At 34.2% G+C, this 15,980-nt stretch overlaps 1 protein-coding gene across 4 annotated transcripts in view; it reads left to right on the top strand.

The window, feature by feature from the left end:
- Window positions 1-15,980, top strand: part of ESRRG (estrogen related receptor gamma) — a 608,771-nt gene that overhangs the window by 362,072 nt on the left and 230,719 nt on the right. The gene's annotated exons all lie outside the window — the stretch shown is intronic.

Here is a 15,980-nt window from a genome sequence, read left to right on the forward strand (position 1 = left end):
TTTTTATATGGTATACAGAAAAATCTTTTCTTGTGTTCCTCAATGTCTCTATCAATAAAATGGGAATAACAAGATTTTTAGGGATTTATGTTGGAGTTTAAAAGATCAAACAAGATAACTGGAATTGAAAAAAAAATAGCCATTTCCTTTAGCCTTATGGTTGTGGTTCCCTTGAAATTAACTAAACCACTGTGCAAAGATGATGTGAAAAGCCTTTATCATGTTGAGGGTAGATGACCAGATGGTAGTTCTCTTTTCTACCTAATGACTCTCACTCTGGTGACTTGTAATTTATGAAGTAGCCTCTAATCTAAAACTCTTCTGGCTGCTGAAGAACGCAAAAGATGTAAACTGATCCCTCCAAAAAGGGGAGAAAACCCCCAAATCTTTTCTCCAGCCCGTGTCTGAGCATCTCCCTTTATGTCACACACATACAAACTGGAATAAATCAGAAGAGGGAAAATGTTTGATATGACCTCTTACTCCAAAATAAGTAATCTTTTTTGCTAAATGCATGCCAGCCAATCTACAAAGCCATGACTGTTGCTTTCAAAAAAAGAGGAAAAGAAATAGTAGAAACTATATCTACTGAACTACAACAACAAGTGAATATGAAACTCTCCTTCCTCCCCCACTGTAGTGGGAAAAGCTTTAGTCTTGAAATCTCAAGTCTGGGATGTAGGGCCTGAGGCAAGTCACATGAGTAAATGCATGGAGGAAAAAGGATTTATAAGGTTTAGGATTTCTGATTATTGAGCAACCCTCCCCAAAAGAGATAGCTGATCCCTGCCCTCTTCGTAGTTTATATTCTAATTGTGACTACTCTGGGGGAAAGTGATGGCTTGCTTGAGCTGAAAATGATAAGTGGAGTTTTATTCTATTGACACGCCCTTTTCTGAAGTAATTATAATGTTGTTTTGATTAGTTGAAGTAAGGCCTATGGAACCTGAGAGTGGGTGGGTGCTGAGTTCCTGGTTAAATAATGTTGTCTCTTGCTTGTCCTCACTCCTGTGAGCCCTGGGGTGAGAATTGACTTAATTCTTCACTAAGTCCCCAGTTAAGTAGTGCATTAGATGGAATACTGGGCCTGAAATTTGATTCAACCCTGGGTAAGTCATTTAACTCAGTTTGCCTCAGTTTCTTCATCTGTAAAATGAACTGAAGAAGGAAATGGCAAACCACTCCAGTACCTGTGCCAAGAAAACCCCAAATGGGGTTCTGGGGAGTTAGACATACCTAAGACTGATATGAACAACAGTTCTCCAAATACTCCTGTAAAATGAGTTTAGAATGTAAGGTCCCCGCTAATTTTAAATTCAATTAATATTCTTTTTTATCTTTCCTTTATTTGTCTTTTGTTCTGTTAGTATTGGTGAAGTACCTTTTCCATATTTAATTGAAATTATTGAATTAAGAAGCAGCTTCCAGGCCTTCTCACTGATGGTTTCTGTCCCCAAGGTTCAGACTTGGGCCTAATCTTCTTGTCTGAATACTAGCTCTCTTGGTAATCTCATCAGCTCTTGTGGGCTCAAGATATATGCAGATAGTTCTCATATCATATACATATAGCTGTATTTTATCACCAATTGCCTTTTAGATATCTTGAACTAGGTGCCCCATAGGCATCTCAAATTCAGATATCTAAAACAGAACTCATTATGTCCTCTCCCACTTTCCAAATTTCCTACCACTGTTGAAGGTACTGGTATTTTCCCAGTCACCCAGGCTCACAACTCAACATCTTTCTCAATTTTAGACGCATAATCATCCAATCTGTTACCAGATCATGTCATTTGATACAAGCCATCATACTTGGCCTGTAATGTTTAGTCTTCTGAAAGAAAGTTGGTCTTACTGCCTGAAATCTCCATTCCTTTCTGTTATCGATTGCCATGTTACAATACTCTCTCTCCCTAATCAACTTTATTGGTTCCCCCTTTAACTTCAGGATACATTTAAAATCCTTTATAATTTGACCTTTTCCTACCTTTCTAATACTTCTGTACTTTATCCTTTAGGTACTCATTGATCCAGTTACATGGCCCTACCTTAGCTATTCCCTAACAAAACAACTCATGTCCATTTTCTTCCATTGCACTAACTGTCTGCTTTCTTAGATGCTCTCCTTCCTCACCTACATAGAAGTCTTCTGGCTTCTTTCCTAGTTTCTGAGTTTTGAGATTATTTTCCATCTCCTCTCTAGATATTGCCTTTATATAATTATTTACTTGTCTCCTCGTTGGAGTATAAGCTCCTTGAGATAGCTTGAATAGTATATTAGACTGTTTTCGTAAAGTTTTGCCCCTTGACTGTCTAGACTCTAGTCACTAATGCTTTTTGACAGGCTGACTGATCTAATAGAACACCTGCATCCCATTTTATAGATGAGAAGACTGAAGTCTAGGTAGAAGTAAATTCTCTCCAAATTTGTCAAGTATCTCTTAATCGATAGAGGATCTGGACTTTTGTTAACTGAATCTACATTTACTTTTCCCTACCTTACTGGGCTTAGGTTATTTAATATAGATAGAGTTGAACTGGTTTCCAAAGAACTTTTCTTGTTTTAGAGAAATACACTGCCCCATTTTCTTACAGTCATGTCAGGAATCTAAGAATAAACCTATCCACTGGCTGGTGTTGGATACATTTTAAATCTAGCTTGCCAAATTTCCCAAATCCAGGGTGAGAAATAAATCTGTTTCTTTGAATAGCAATGAGGAAGATGGGTAAGCATTTTAAAAGGGTAGATGATGATAGCTGGTAGCAGTGCTAAATGGAATTTTATGTTCGTATGAACCATTCAGTTTAAAATGATAAAGTGTTTTCTGATTAGGTGATTTTAGCTTTTATGGTGAGAAAATGGTTAAACACAGAACACTTTCCTAAGATATTTTATATGAATCCTTTCCTCTTTTTTTTTTCTTTCTTTTTTTAATTGAAGGCACATCAGGGGAATGGATGATGCATCTTATTTGAAACTGTTACAGAGCTATGTTAAAAGAAAAAAAGAAAAGAAAATCTCTTTTCTAAAAGAATGTTACCAATAGCAAATTTTCTTTCTGGTGGGGGACTAATAACATTTATTTGTGATGTTTGGTAGCCATAGTCATTAGTGAGTAGGCTACTGGGATATAAATTCAGTGGATGTATTTTACACAGTTTCTAATTTAATTTTTTAAAGCAAGAGGCTAGGAAAAGCAAACACCAAGAGTGGCTTACATTGAAAGAGTGTTAGTATTAGAAAGAACTGTAAGGGAAGAAGGAAAGCCCTGTACAAAAAGTCAGGTGTAAGGGGGAAAAGCACTACAAACCAAAACATTAATCTATCATTATAGATTTGAATTTGTGTTAAAAGTAATATTTTGAAAACTGGAAATTGAATGCAAGCTAATGATAAAGAAGTGATAAAGGTAACTTTAGTAGAGGAAAAAATTCTAGATTAAATTAAATGTATATGTACGTAGATGAGCTGGATTGCATTCCACAGATAGTGTTACTATTTTGTTCTTTCTGATGTGATACTTTTGTCAGATTAGAAGCATTAGTGCCCTCTATTGTTCATAAGAAAATTGCAAAAATTTCATAGAGCTTTTCCTGCGTTATTGACCATGTTCAAACAGATTTTTGTTTTAAATTACAATAAATGGTGATAACTGGCAAATAGAAATGGGATCCTGAATCATTTTATGAGTTTTCTTTGAACCATGATAATTTCTTAATATTTGGATTTCAAAATAGGCATAACATTTAATATATACTTTTTCTTATTTGATAAGTTGTTTGAGGATAACATGGTAAATTATATAGGGAGTAAGTACTCCAGAAAAGAAGGTATATGAATTTTAGAAATCATCTATCAGTTATGTAACATGAATAGAAATAAGGATAGTTATAGAATAGAGCAAATATTTCCCCTTTAGGAAAATTATTTAATTGATTCTTTGGGCTGAGAATAAAGGCATAGTAACATCTTGGTATTTAAGTAATCTATTATAAAATGCAAAAGTAGATAATTAATACTTTTAAAACTGTATACACACACACACACACACACACTCATCACATACATACATATCTCTCCCCTAGTAATTATGGTTCTCTTTTCTTGACAATGATTTAAAAAAAAAAAAACAATAATGCATATAACTTTTTTAAAAAATCAGAATTACATGCTTGTGCTTTAAAAAAAAAATACATTAAAGTGAACTGCAAGAATGATAACTTCATTCGAGCGGATCATTTGGAATTACATTAAACAGCTGCTGTTAAACAGCTGACAACAAAGGAGACCATTTTGATCTCAACAGCACAGAGATTCTAGCAGCAAGCTTCCTTAGAGATGTTATGAAGAACACATTGTGCTCTTGTATACCAACACACAGTGTACTCCCCACTGTGCTTGTTGCCAAACACTGGTTTTTCTAATCACTTTGTATTCAGTCAGGGATCCAGGAAGTCCAAATCCAGCCAGACAAATGCAGAACAGCTTAGTTGAAGCAGCTTTAACAGGTGCCATCGGTATAGACTTGTGGAACCTGAGAGACAACACAAACAACTGAGGAAAAGTGGTCAACAGGATTTGATTTGTCCTGGTGCCCATGATGGCATCAGATGCTAACTAGCAGCTTGCCACAGGGGATGGGTAATTGAACCTTATGAAATGTTTGGGGGTGGGGAAAGGGAGGGGAGAGAATATAGTATCTATGTCTGTAAGCACCCTATAAACAAATTGCTGGATTCTTCTGTGCCTGCTGATTTGTTCTCTGTTCTGCCAGAAACAAAGTAGATCAGAATAAAATGAGTATGCCTAAAAGAATTAAAAGGGATGGATGAGAGATTTGATTTAAGAGGGTGCTTTCCTGTTCCTGAAATAGTCAACTGAAGGGTGAGAAAAAAATAAGCATAGAAATAATTGGATGGGTCATTGTTTTGCACTGTCCTTGCCTGCAAGGGTATGCAGTGCATCCCAGCGTACCACAATCATCTGCCATGTCTTATGATTATTTCCTGTTTGTGTGGCCCACTTTCTTCTCTTGCTGATCTGCTCTTTAATAAGTTGCATCCTTTCCAGCCGTGCCATGCTCTGGGTCACTAACCTCAACATGACAAACTAAAACTAGAAGAATGAGATAGTTTATGAAAAGTTGGCTGAAGAAGCCCTCTTCAAAACCTTTTCTGTTCTTAAATAAAGGTTTTATTTATATCCTGCAGTCAAGGAACTGGAAGGAGAATTCATGTAGGTTTAACTATGGAATCATGCCTGAATTTGGTGTCAAGAGCCCCAGGTTTCAGTTGTTAGACAAGTCTCTTTATGTCTATGTGTCTCTTTTTTCTCATTTGTAAAACTAAGGTGCTCTGGGATTACATGACTTGCGAGATCCCTTCCAGGTCTAAATCTGTGATCCTCTAAGCCCTAGATGTTTTATCATTTCAGAGAAGAAACCAAGGTACAAAAATAAGGACATTCCCTAGGATTCCAAGGCTAGCTTATATCTGAAACTTCATCTTTTTCTTAGATCTCCTAATTCCCAGCATCCTTTCTTATCTGTTTCTGTTTTCTACTTTCAGCAATAACAAAGAAAAATTCACCATGACTTTGGTATCTAAATTGTGTCTTTCTAATTCTTTCTTCTCTACTCTCTACCTTCACTATTAGACTGAGCCTCTTAAGTGCTGGGATTGTGTTTCATTTCATCTAGTGTATCTCCAGTGCCTAGTTCCGTCAGTCATTCCTATGTAATTTTGAGAGTTCCCTCATTTTATTGATGTTTGGATTCTCTCCAATAGTACAAAGAGGGACCTCTCCTTTTCCTCTCATTCTGTGAGACAGAGAGTTTGCCCAGCATGCCAGGGAGCCTGCCTTTAAATCTCATGACATTATGTGGGTACCAGGGCAGCACACAGATGGACATTCCTGTTATCTTCTGCTCTTTCCATTTGAACGGCTTACCTCTTATGATACAGATTGAGTCACAAGGGATTTCAGAGGCCATTTAATTCAGTGCCTTCATTTTAAAGATGAGGAAACCAAGTAGGAAAGATTAAGGGACTTGCCCAGGATCACACAGTAGTGATCAACAGACTGCGAATTTGAATCCAGTTCTTCAAACTCCAAATCTAGTGCTATTTGCAGAATATAATCACCAACTATGACTGATATATTAAGTTCTATGTTTGCCCTGATGTCAGTAAACATTTATCAAATGCCTCCTGTGTGCCAGGCACTGTGCTAACTTCTGGGGATGAAAAGAAAGGTAAAAGTTAATCTCTACCTAATGGAGGAGACAATATACAAGTAACTATGCACAAACAAACTACATAGAAGATAAATTGGAAATAATAAATAAAAGAATTACACTAGAATTATGAGAAAAATGGGGAAGATTTCTTGTAGGAGAGGAGATTGAAAGAAACCAGGCAAGCCAAAAAGTAGAGATGAAGAGGGAGAGTATTTCAGGCATGGAGGCACCCACTGAATGTACTCATGTTCAAGGAACAGGGAGGCCATTGTCATTGATCACAGGGCATGTGGGGTTGGGGTATAAACTATAGGAAAACTGGAAAGGTAATGGCCTTCCATTATCTTTATTTATAATACCTTTTATAATAAATATACCATTTATAATAATATATACTTTATAATGAATATTTATTGTATTTAATTCAAATATAACATTTGGATGCAAATAAGATTTTATTTTTTATCTTGGAGGCAGTAAGACAGTCAGTGAAGTTTATTGGTATGTGTAAGAGAGTGGAAGAATGCGTTACTTGGATAAGAAATACTTCAATAAAGTACAAAGATAATAAGGCTGTTATCATAATTAGTAGCAACAGCTATTTGCTACAGCATTTTCTGGTTGTTGTATTTTCCTTATTACTTTGCTACGTAATTTGTCATATCACATTGGAAATCAACTGGGACCTAGCAAGAATAGACAACATTTCTTAATTCAAGCATTGAAAACATTCATACCCATCAATGTCTTAGTCATGTGCATCAGGAAACAATACTTGATTTCTGAAGCATGGCACTTGTTAAAGGAATTTGGCAGGCCCACTTATAAGCAGGGCTTAATTCAGGCTGTAAATTCCCAGGTTAAAGAAAAGAGTTATCAAGCCCATTTGACAGCTTCTAATGCTGTCCTATTCTTATAAAAACCTATCCCCCAAGTTTTGTCAAGCAGAATCTATATAAACAAAATTACTCTGTTTTAATAATAAGTCTATGTTCAGTAGTATCTTTCTTGGAGAATTTTATCAGCATCATCTAAGCATTAACAATTATGTGTTTTGTGGGAATTAAAGCTAGAAGGGAGAGAGTAATTGAATCTTGTTTTCAGAATGTACAGGTCCCTAATTTAGATTTGTGATTTAAGATACACCATTATATTCCATTCTAATGCTATGATCAGAGATGTCCCTGTAGTTCATAGAGGAACACAAATAAAACTATCTTGCCATTATTTATAATCTAATTATAATTTAACCCATGAGATGCAAAGTGAGATACTTAAAATTATGTTGGACTAAGTCAAAAGGCTTGGACTGTTGTTTTGGTTTTTGTATTTATCTGTGTGACTTTGGACAAATATTTTTTGACTTCCGTTTACTCATTTTTACAGTAAAGAACTGAATGAGGTGATCAGTGTGGCTATTTTCTCCTCTGACATATAATTACTATTAAAGTCTTCATAAGTTGTTGTTACTAAGAAATTCATCATTTGGTAGCATATTCACTGTAAAAAACCATCTCTGAGTTTAGCTAGGATGAACTCTGTTGCTCTACTCTATACTTCAGTAGTCGGTCTTTTTAGTTTATTAGGACCTGCTGGAACTTGTATTTCACTGGCAGCGCCTTTGAAAGTGTGAGTTCACTTCCATGATATGATGACTCATTGTAGTAGGCCTTTACTGGCCTTTAATAGATAGGATTTTTAATATAATAGGTAGGGTTTTTCATAATGCATAATTTAGGAGGAGGGAGAGGAGAACCAACATAACTTTATGTTAAAATGAGAAACCCTATAAATATTTGTCAGTTTTGTTTCATGCTATATACATTTCTCCAAATTAGGTTTTCCCTGCCAAATTTTAGGTTCATAATCCCTTTCCTCATTCTGCAATCTTTTTTTTAGTTTGTCACTGACAGGAACATCAGAAGCAATACTTTTGTGACACGTGTTCTAACCAAGGATTTTGTAGAACATGGTTTCATCAAGGAATCCAAAGCTCTTTGGTTATTTTGAAGACAAAATCCAAGTGAAAATCTCTACTACAAGATAAATATTAAGCTTTCAGTACTATGATTTTTTTTTTCCTGAAGCATTTGGGGTTAAGTGACTTGCCCAGGGTCACACAGCTAGGAAGTGTTAAGTGTCTGAGGCCAGATTTGAACTCACATCCTCCTGACTTCAGGGCTGGTGCTCTACCCACTGCACCATCTAGCTACCCCTACTAATGGCATTTTTTAGTAAAGATGATCTGACATTGGTATTGCACATTCAAAAGATGAGTAAATTTTGATCTGCTTTTAATGAGGCTAAGGTTTATTTATGTTCCTTCATAAGAATTAAGAACTATTATGAAGATGAACTACTTTAGAAAATTTTAAAGATTGGAGTAGGGAGAGATTTTTTGTGTGCAAAAACTGTTAATGCCAGAATTTGCCATTTTATTTAACACCATTGTAAATGTGATTTTTGTTATTATTGAATTAGTGCTTGTTATTCAGATGTATATTTTAATCAATCTGAGATTATTCTCTTATTAAAATGTCTATATGTATAGTCTCAACTATAGGAATAGTAACATTTAGTATCAATATCCCACAGAATTTTATTGTCAATAGCAAGTCAAAACTAAACTTTCCTTTGTTTAAGTGTTAGGAAATAAGTCCTACATTTTAGAATGACGTAAAGTTGAAGCAGAATGACAGTGGTATTCCAAATTGAGAATTTAGGACTTCCTAATTATGGGATAATATGGAAAATCATGGAGGTTGTTAACTTTTCATATTCAAAAACTTCTAAGGAACTTAACTAAAATTTTCACATAGATACAGATCACAAAAGGAAAGTTGAGGCTCAGTGGTAAGTCCTTAGACTTCTGCAAAGATAGTTTCATGAAGAATTGCAGACTCTATGACACCTGCAAACTATATTCTGTCAGCCCTGATAATTAGAGCAGAAATGTAGGCTTTTACTAAGAAGATAGCACCCAAATTAAAATCTGGACCAAAAAACAGAAAAGTTTATATTACAGAAGTTTATATTACTGATCTCACATGGAGAAAGAAGTCCAAGTCAAATGATATCATGAAGGCTGAAGTAGCTATAGTGGCAGTAGGCCAGAAATATTGCTAGAAAAACAGATGGAAGATGGGACACATTTATAACCAAAAAGAGACTACTCATAGGTAACACAGCATGCCAGAAACAAAAAAGATGGTAAGATGAGCAAATAACCTTTATACGTCCTATATAGCAACTTTTCTACGTATGTCTCACCTGATTTCATTCCTTCATTTATTATGTTTTTATTAAGAGCTTTTTGGGTAGAAAACAATCAGTTCTTTATTATTTTTCATGTATGGGAAGTCTCCCTAGGGAAGTCAAAATGATCAAAGTACTACTGAATTCATGTAAACTATCATAACTATGCACGGATATATTTTACATTTGTATAAGATGTCTTTCTTTTTTTCCCCTTTTTAAAAAATAATAGCTTTTTATTTTTCGAAATACATGCTAAGATGTTTAGGCATTCACTTTTGCAAAACCTTGTATTCCAAAATTTTCTTTCTCCCTCTCTTCTCTCCCTACCCTTAGACAGCAAGCAATTCAATATAAGTTAAACATATGCAAATTCTTCTAAACATTTACATATTTGTCCCGCTATGCAAGAAGAATCAGATCAAAAGGGGAAAAAACATAAGAAAAAAATCAAACAAACAGCAACAACAACGTGAAAATATTATGCTTTGATCCACATTCAGTTGTCTTTCTTGATGTAATTGGCTCTTTCCTGCACAAGTCTTCTTATAAGAATTTCTTGATTAGATGATTTGGAAGCCTCAGTTTATCTTTATCTCGAATTGTTTCACGAAGGACTCGCCAACTATACATTATTCCATGAGGACAGAAACTGTCTTCTTTTTGATGCTCTCCACAATGTCTGTGATTATTCTTTGTACCAGAATGACTGTTAAAGGGTTGAACAAATGGAGGAGCATATAACCTAGAATTCAAATTTATGTATTTCTTTTAAAAATACTACATTTTTCAGTATCTGACCCATCTTTCCCTTAACATCATCACTGTAACCTGGAGTTTCTCATCCCTTAGTTAAAAAAAAAAAATGGTTAGTGGTAGAGGGTACTGATTAATTTTAACCAGTATCAGCTAGTTGGATCTATCTAAAAGAAGAGGTTAGAAATGAGAGACCTCAAGTCTACATTCATATCATTTTCAGATGACTTGGACTTAAAGAAAAGGAGTAAGAAATTATCAACATGCTTTAATTTACTTCTATGAGAAAAAAATGCTAGGGCTTGATTTCATTTCTCTCTCTCTCTCTCTCTCTCTCTCTCTCTTCTATATATATATATATATATTTCTCAAATCTATATGTTTAAAGTCTTGGACCTGTTGTGGACAACTCAAAAAAACTTATGAAAAAGTTTAGAATATCTCCCAGATTAAGTTCCCCTAAAGACATAAAGATGCCAATATAGTTTATATTTTACCATATAAATAACTTTCCTATGTATTATCTGTCGTAAGCTGGGCCCTAATTAATGCTGAATCAGTTTCTTCTCAAGATTCAAGTTGCTAGATGTCCCTATGATATATGCTTTAAAAAATGCTATCTTCATGTATGAATTGTATCAAATTGCTTACTGTCTTAGGGAGAGGATAGGTACAGCGAAAGAAAAAGAGAGAATTTGAAATAAAAAAATTTAAAAACAAATGGTAAAATATTTTAAAGAGTACTGTCTTTTTTAGGGTCCTAAAATGTCACTTAGCATATTGGACTATCTCTGATTAGCCATTAATAGCTTTTGAGTAATCTTTATGACTTTGCTCCAAAGTCTAATGGATGATACCCATTCCCTCTGGTAGGAACTGAATAGAACAAAATGGTGATACTTAAAACTTGCTAAGAAACAGGATCTAGGCTATTGTCTTCCATGTCTTTACATCTGACAAAGTCATCAATTGTTTTTGCATTTATCCTTTTGTTCCCAAGGCTGACATTTTTCAGAATGCTTTTTAATTATGCTGTGAACAGCTATTCGGATTAATGGTTTCATTTTAAGGATACCATATTGTATTAAGAGTATTTAATTTACTTCCTAATCACCTGATAAGTTAAGTGACCTGCCATTTACTTAACTTTATGATCTTCAGCAAAGCCCCTTAATTTTTATATAGGATTAGATCAAACTAGGGAGATTGGAAAGGACCATGATGGATATATTGTGTCAGTAACTTTGAATCTGTGATTTGAGGTTCAGGTTCTTAAATGTGAAAACAGAAATTCTACTTAAAATGGGGACATCTCTTTTACATACCTTTAGAGAGTAGCTGTATTTTGTGAGGTTAAAATTCTTTAAAAAATTATGAATGCTGTTCCATTTGTGACTTAGCATAGAAAGGATTTGACTCTGGAGCAATATTTGTTGGAATTTGAAATTCAACTAATAGTAATTCAAATCCATATTTGGGAAATGTTGTATTTTCCATTTAATACCTTTTCTTTAAGAGAGAATCTCCTTTTGAGATTGTAGTAGTAGTAGGGATTTTGTTGTCTTGGTAGGTCCAACACCAGAGGGCAATGTAAACACATTTTAACTATTTTTCACATTTAGTTCTGGTATGTATGCACAATCAAGCATGAAACATTGGTGACCATTTATTTATTTATTTATTTTTAATTTTGGTCCAGGCTTGAAACACTTGGGAAATATTCCAGCTTAAGATGCTATAGTATATTAGAAAGAATTCTGGGTTTGGAGTCAGGATCTGGATTCAAATCCTGTTTTTTGCCATTTACTACCTGTGTGACCTTGATCAAATCACTTAGCCTCAGATGTAAAATAAAGGAGAGGATTCAGGGAGGCAGATAGACTAAAATACTTAGATGGTCAGTTCTAGCTCTTTGAAACTACAGATTCCAGATAATGTTGTTTGTAGAAGGTAACATTTTCTTCTTCTAGGTTTGCATGTAGAAATAAATAAAATTGTATTTCCTGTTAACTGCCCTCCAAAGTTCAAATTTCAGGACTTTAGTGGTAGCACCATTACATTTCTAGTAGTTTCCTGTAGAATTATTAAAGTATATTGATTTTAAAAACTCAGTTCAACTAATGGGCATTTTATGCTCTAACCTCTAAACCATAACCTTACCAAAAAACCTTACCAAAGAAACGCTTAAGATATCCTCAAGAGGTTTGCATATTATTATAGGGAAGGAATAAAATGTCAATTCCTTTGAAGTTCTGGTAATTTTTTCTTGTCATTAACCCGAACCATCAGCCATCCTTATGGACAGGTGTTTATCAAGTTATATATCATCGATGATGGTTGGAGGTGGGATTGCTCTACTGGGAAGCATTTTGAATGTTGAATGTTAAGCTTGTTCCTTTGTATGGTTTAGAAATCTCTGTTGTCCAGAATTGTACAGATAAGGCAGCCCCATTTGCTTTATTGTCAGGCCTATGAAACTGCATAGAAATGCTAATGTGACATAAGGGGCTGTGCTTGGGAAGATCTTGATGCTTTTTTTTTTCTCCTCCTATGCAATCCCTTATAAGAAAATTCCTAAGGAATACAAGATTTTGTACAGACATACACAAGCACATATACGCAGAAGCACTTAATTAACTACAAGTTAAAGCAAAGACTTTGCCAAGGAAAATGCATCCCTGGTGTAGATGCCTTTATTTTCATTCAGTGACACTGCTCGGTTTTTAACTCCCTTATCAAGAGCTGCATGAACTGCCCAGACTAAATTGGGAGCATCTCCACACTGTTTGACAAATAGATTTTTTGTAAACTGATTTAGCCTTTTCATTGTTTGCATTTCATTATATAGCAGACTTCATGTCACAAAATCGGTATTCATTCAAAATAGAGAATTTAGAGATAGGAATGTAGCCAGATAAAAAATATTGCACAGGTCAGGCCTATTAACCATAGAATAATAGCAAGTCAGTGATCCAAGGGGTTGTTCTTCAACAGGGAAGGACTAACATAACTGAGGTCAGGAATCAGACTGTAGGACTTTAGATGTGGCTGTAGCCAGATTTACAAATAAATCTAGAGGGAAAACTGGGGGAGGGAAATGAAGGAGTTTGATAGCACATACTATGTGAAAGAGTATTCTTCCCTTTTTATCCTAAATTTAATAACTGGGGATAAAGGGGAGAAGGAAGGTTTGAGAATGAAAAGAAAATAAAAATATGGATCAGTTTAACTGCCTTATTCTATTTTGAAATTCTCCAGCTCAGCTAGATTTAGGAGAATGAATCTTTAAAGAAAAAAAGAGAAAAGAAAAGAAAGAAATTAGGAATGGAACTGGTTCTCATTTTATGACTAAGTCCTTTATAGGACCAAGCCTGTTAGCATTTTCAGAATACATATTAAGTTAAGCCCAACAGAAGAAAACAGATTCATCAAGGCTGGGAGAGGTTGTTAGTGTGTTAAGCCTTTACACTGAAGTGGGGAGTAAATAAGGTCAATAAAGAGATTTTGTGTCCCTTCATTCAACAAACATTTATTAGTCATCTACTATATGTTAGGTATTGTGGAGGCTAAAAATTTTAAAGACAATCTCTCTCCACTAGGAGCTTACATTTAAGCTTAAGTAAGAACCACAAAGAGTAGTCATACCTTGCTTTATTCAGTTTTTAAAATAATGTATTGAATTTTTAGCATGCATTTGCAGAATTAGAAATTTGCTCCTAAAACAGTTTAAACTCTAAACCACTATGCATATGATTAATGTCAAGTAATGTGTTAAAAAATACCATGAGGTGAAAATGAATTATGCTTAATATTTTTTTGTTCAATTTATTTATTTGGTTCTTGCGTAATTATACACTAAGCCTAAGAAAATGTGAAAATCTGGCATCAGTTTTTTTTTAATCTTCTGTACTGACTTTTAACATGATTTTCAGTAAGATTTCAGTAGAATTAATGTGATCCCATAGCTTACTGTATAAAGGGTACACATGGCATTTAGAGGTTTTGCAAACATTACAGTTTTATTAGTGAATTTATGCAGACAATATATTATTTATATTATAATGTGATGAGATTTAAGTGCTAAGTGATGAAATTCAAAGAAAGTACCAATCTTTATTGGTAGAGCCAGCAAAGGGTTTCCTTTGGGTTTCCTATAGCAATGCAATCACTGGTCCAACCCCAATCCCTGTCTGAATTTTTAGTTTATAATCTTATTTGCAAAGTTTATTTCATAGGAGTTTTCATCATTTCTTTAGAACTAGAATGAACTTAGTCTTTTATAACAGAAATTTTGGTTTCATCTTTGACAGGTTGGAGTAGTGGGGGAAAATTCAGAATCTGAACTCAGAAAAACCTTATCACTCGTATTACTGATTGAGCAAGTAACTTTAAGTATTTTTGTCCTTATATCCTTTTTAGTAAATGGCGATAATAGTACTCACAAGTCAGCTGTAAATATAAAATGAAACCATGAATGTACAAATGTCTTATACGACCAAAGGAACATGTAAATGTTAAGTTAATATTACTAATTAATAGAAGAATTCTTTACTCAATCCTGAGGCCCACTTGTAACAATTTCCAACTCAATCAACTCTGAAACAAATCCAAGGAAATAGATTCCTTATTCTCAATGTCATCTAAAGTGTTCTTTTCCCAAGGATGATTCTAGATAATCCAGGAATTTAACAAAGGTTATAATTTAGCTCTGGCTAAATAAATCCTAACACTAATTACTTAAAAATTAACAACAACAACAACAACCTGGTTATAGCTTCTATTTCTAAACTTTTAGTTTTGTCTAAAAACATAAAACTATGGACAGATGATAAGCTTAGGAGCCGTGTGTGTGTGTGTGTGTGTGTGTGTGTGTGTGTTCAGTTTTAAAGTAAGAGATCTGATATGTTAAAAAAAATTAGTTGAAGGAATCAGAAGGAATCAGAAAAGGGGAAGATTTTTTGATTTGAATTGTGAAGAATGGAGAAATTAAATTAAAGTCTAGAACATACTGACTCCTGGGATATTGACTCCTTTCTTTGAATTAAATAAAAGTTCTATAATATATATGATCACTTCAATCTACTATGAAATCTAAGTATCAACAAAAAGAATAACTCCTCTGAAAGGGTGGCTGTGTATCTATATAAGGGGGGAAAGAAAGGAGAGAGATATTGTTGAAGGAGTACTTTAGGGAGACCAATTTGGGCAACTCAAGGTTGCTGATATATTTCTGAGCATAATTTTAGTGTTTTGATACTGGTAATAGATTACTTTAGACTTTTGTAATCCAGAAAATTGAAGAAAACACATGCCCAAATATATCATCCAGTCTTTCTCCAATCCATCTTTGATGATATGAAACTATTCCTTCAATTCAAAAGAGAAAAAATGGAAAATATTCTAGAATATAGTCAATTCATATTTATTGATTCAGTACCTTTAAGAAAAAAACCTTAGTCTATAGGTGTTGTATAAATAGAAAGATTGTTCACAGGACTTTAAATATGGGCATAGCAGTACATTTTATTGAAATAATCAGATCTCAACTATACTTGTTGTATACCCAATGACAAATTACTAAAGAGTAAAATGTGTTCTCTTTTTACCTTTATAACTTCCCTGTGCCTATATGATCATTGAATTTAGTTAAAGTCGCTTCAGCTCTCAATACTTCAGATTTCTTATCTGTATGATGAGAGTTTTGGTTTGGATCAAGTAGTGTGCAAAGTC

The sequence above is a fragment of the Antechinus flavipes genome, chromosome 4, assembly GCF_016432865.1.
Source record: "Antechinus flavipes isolate AdamAnt ecotype Samford, QLD, Australia chromosome 4, AdamAnt_v2, whole genome shotgun sequence".
Taxonomy (NCBI): Eukaryota; Metazoa; Chordata; class Mammalia; order Dasyuromorphia; family Dasyuridae; genus Antechinus; species Antechinus flavipes.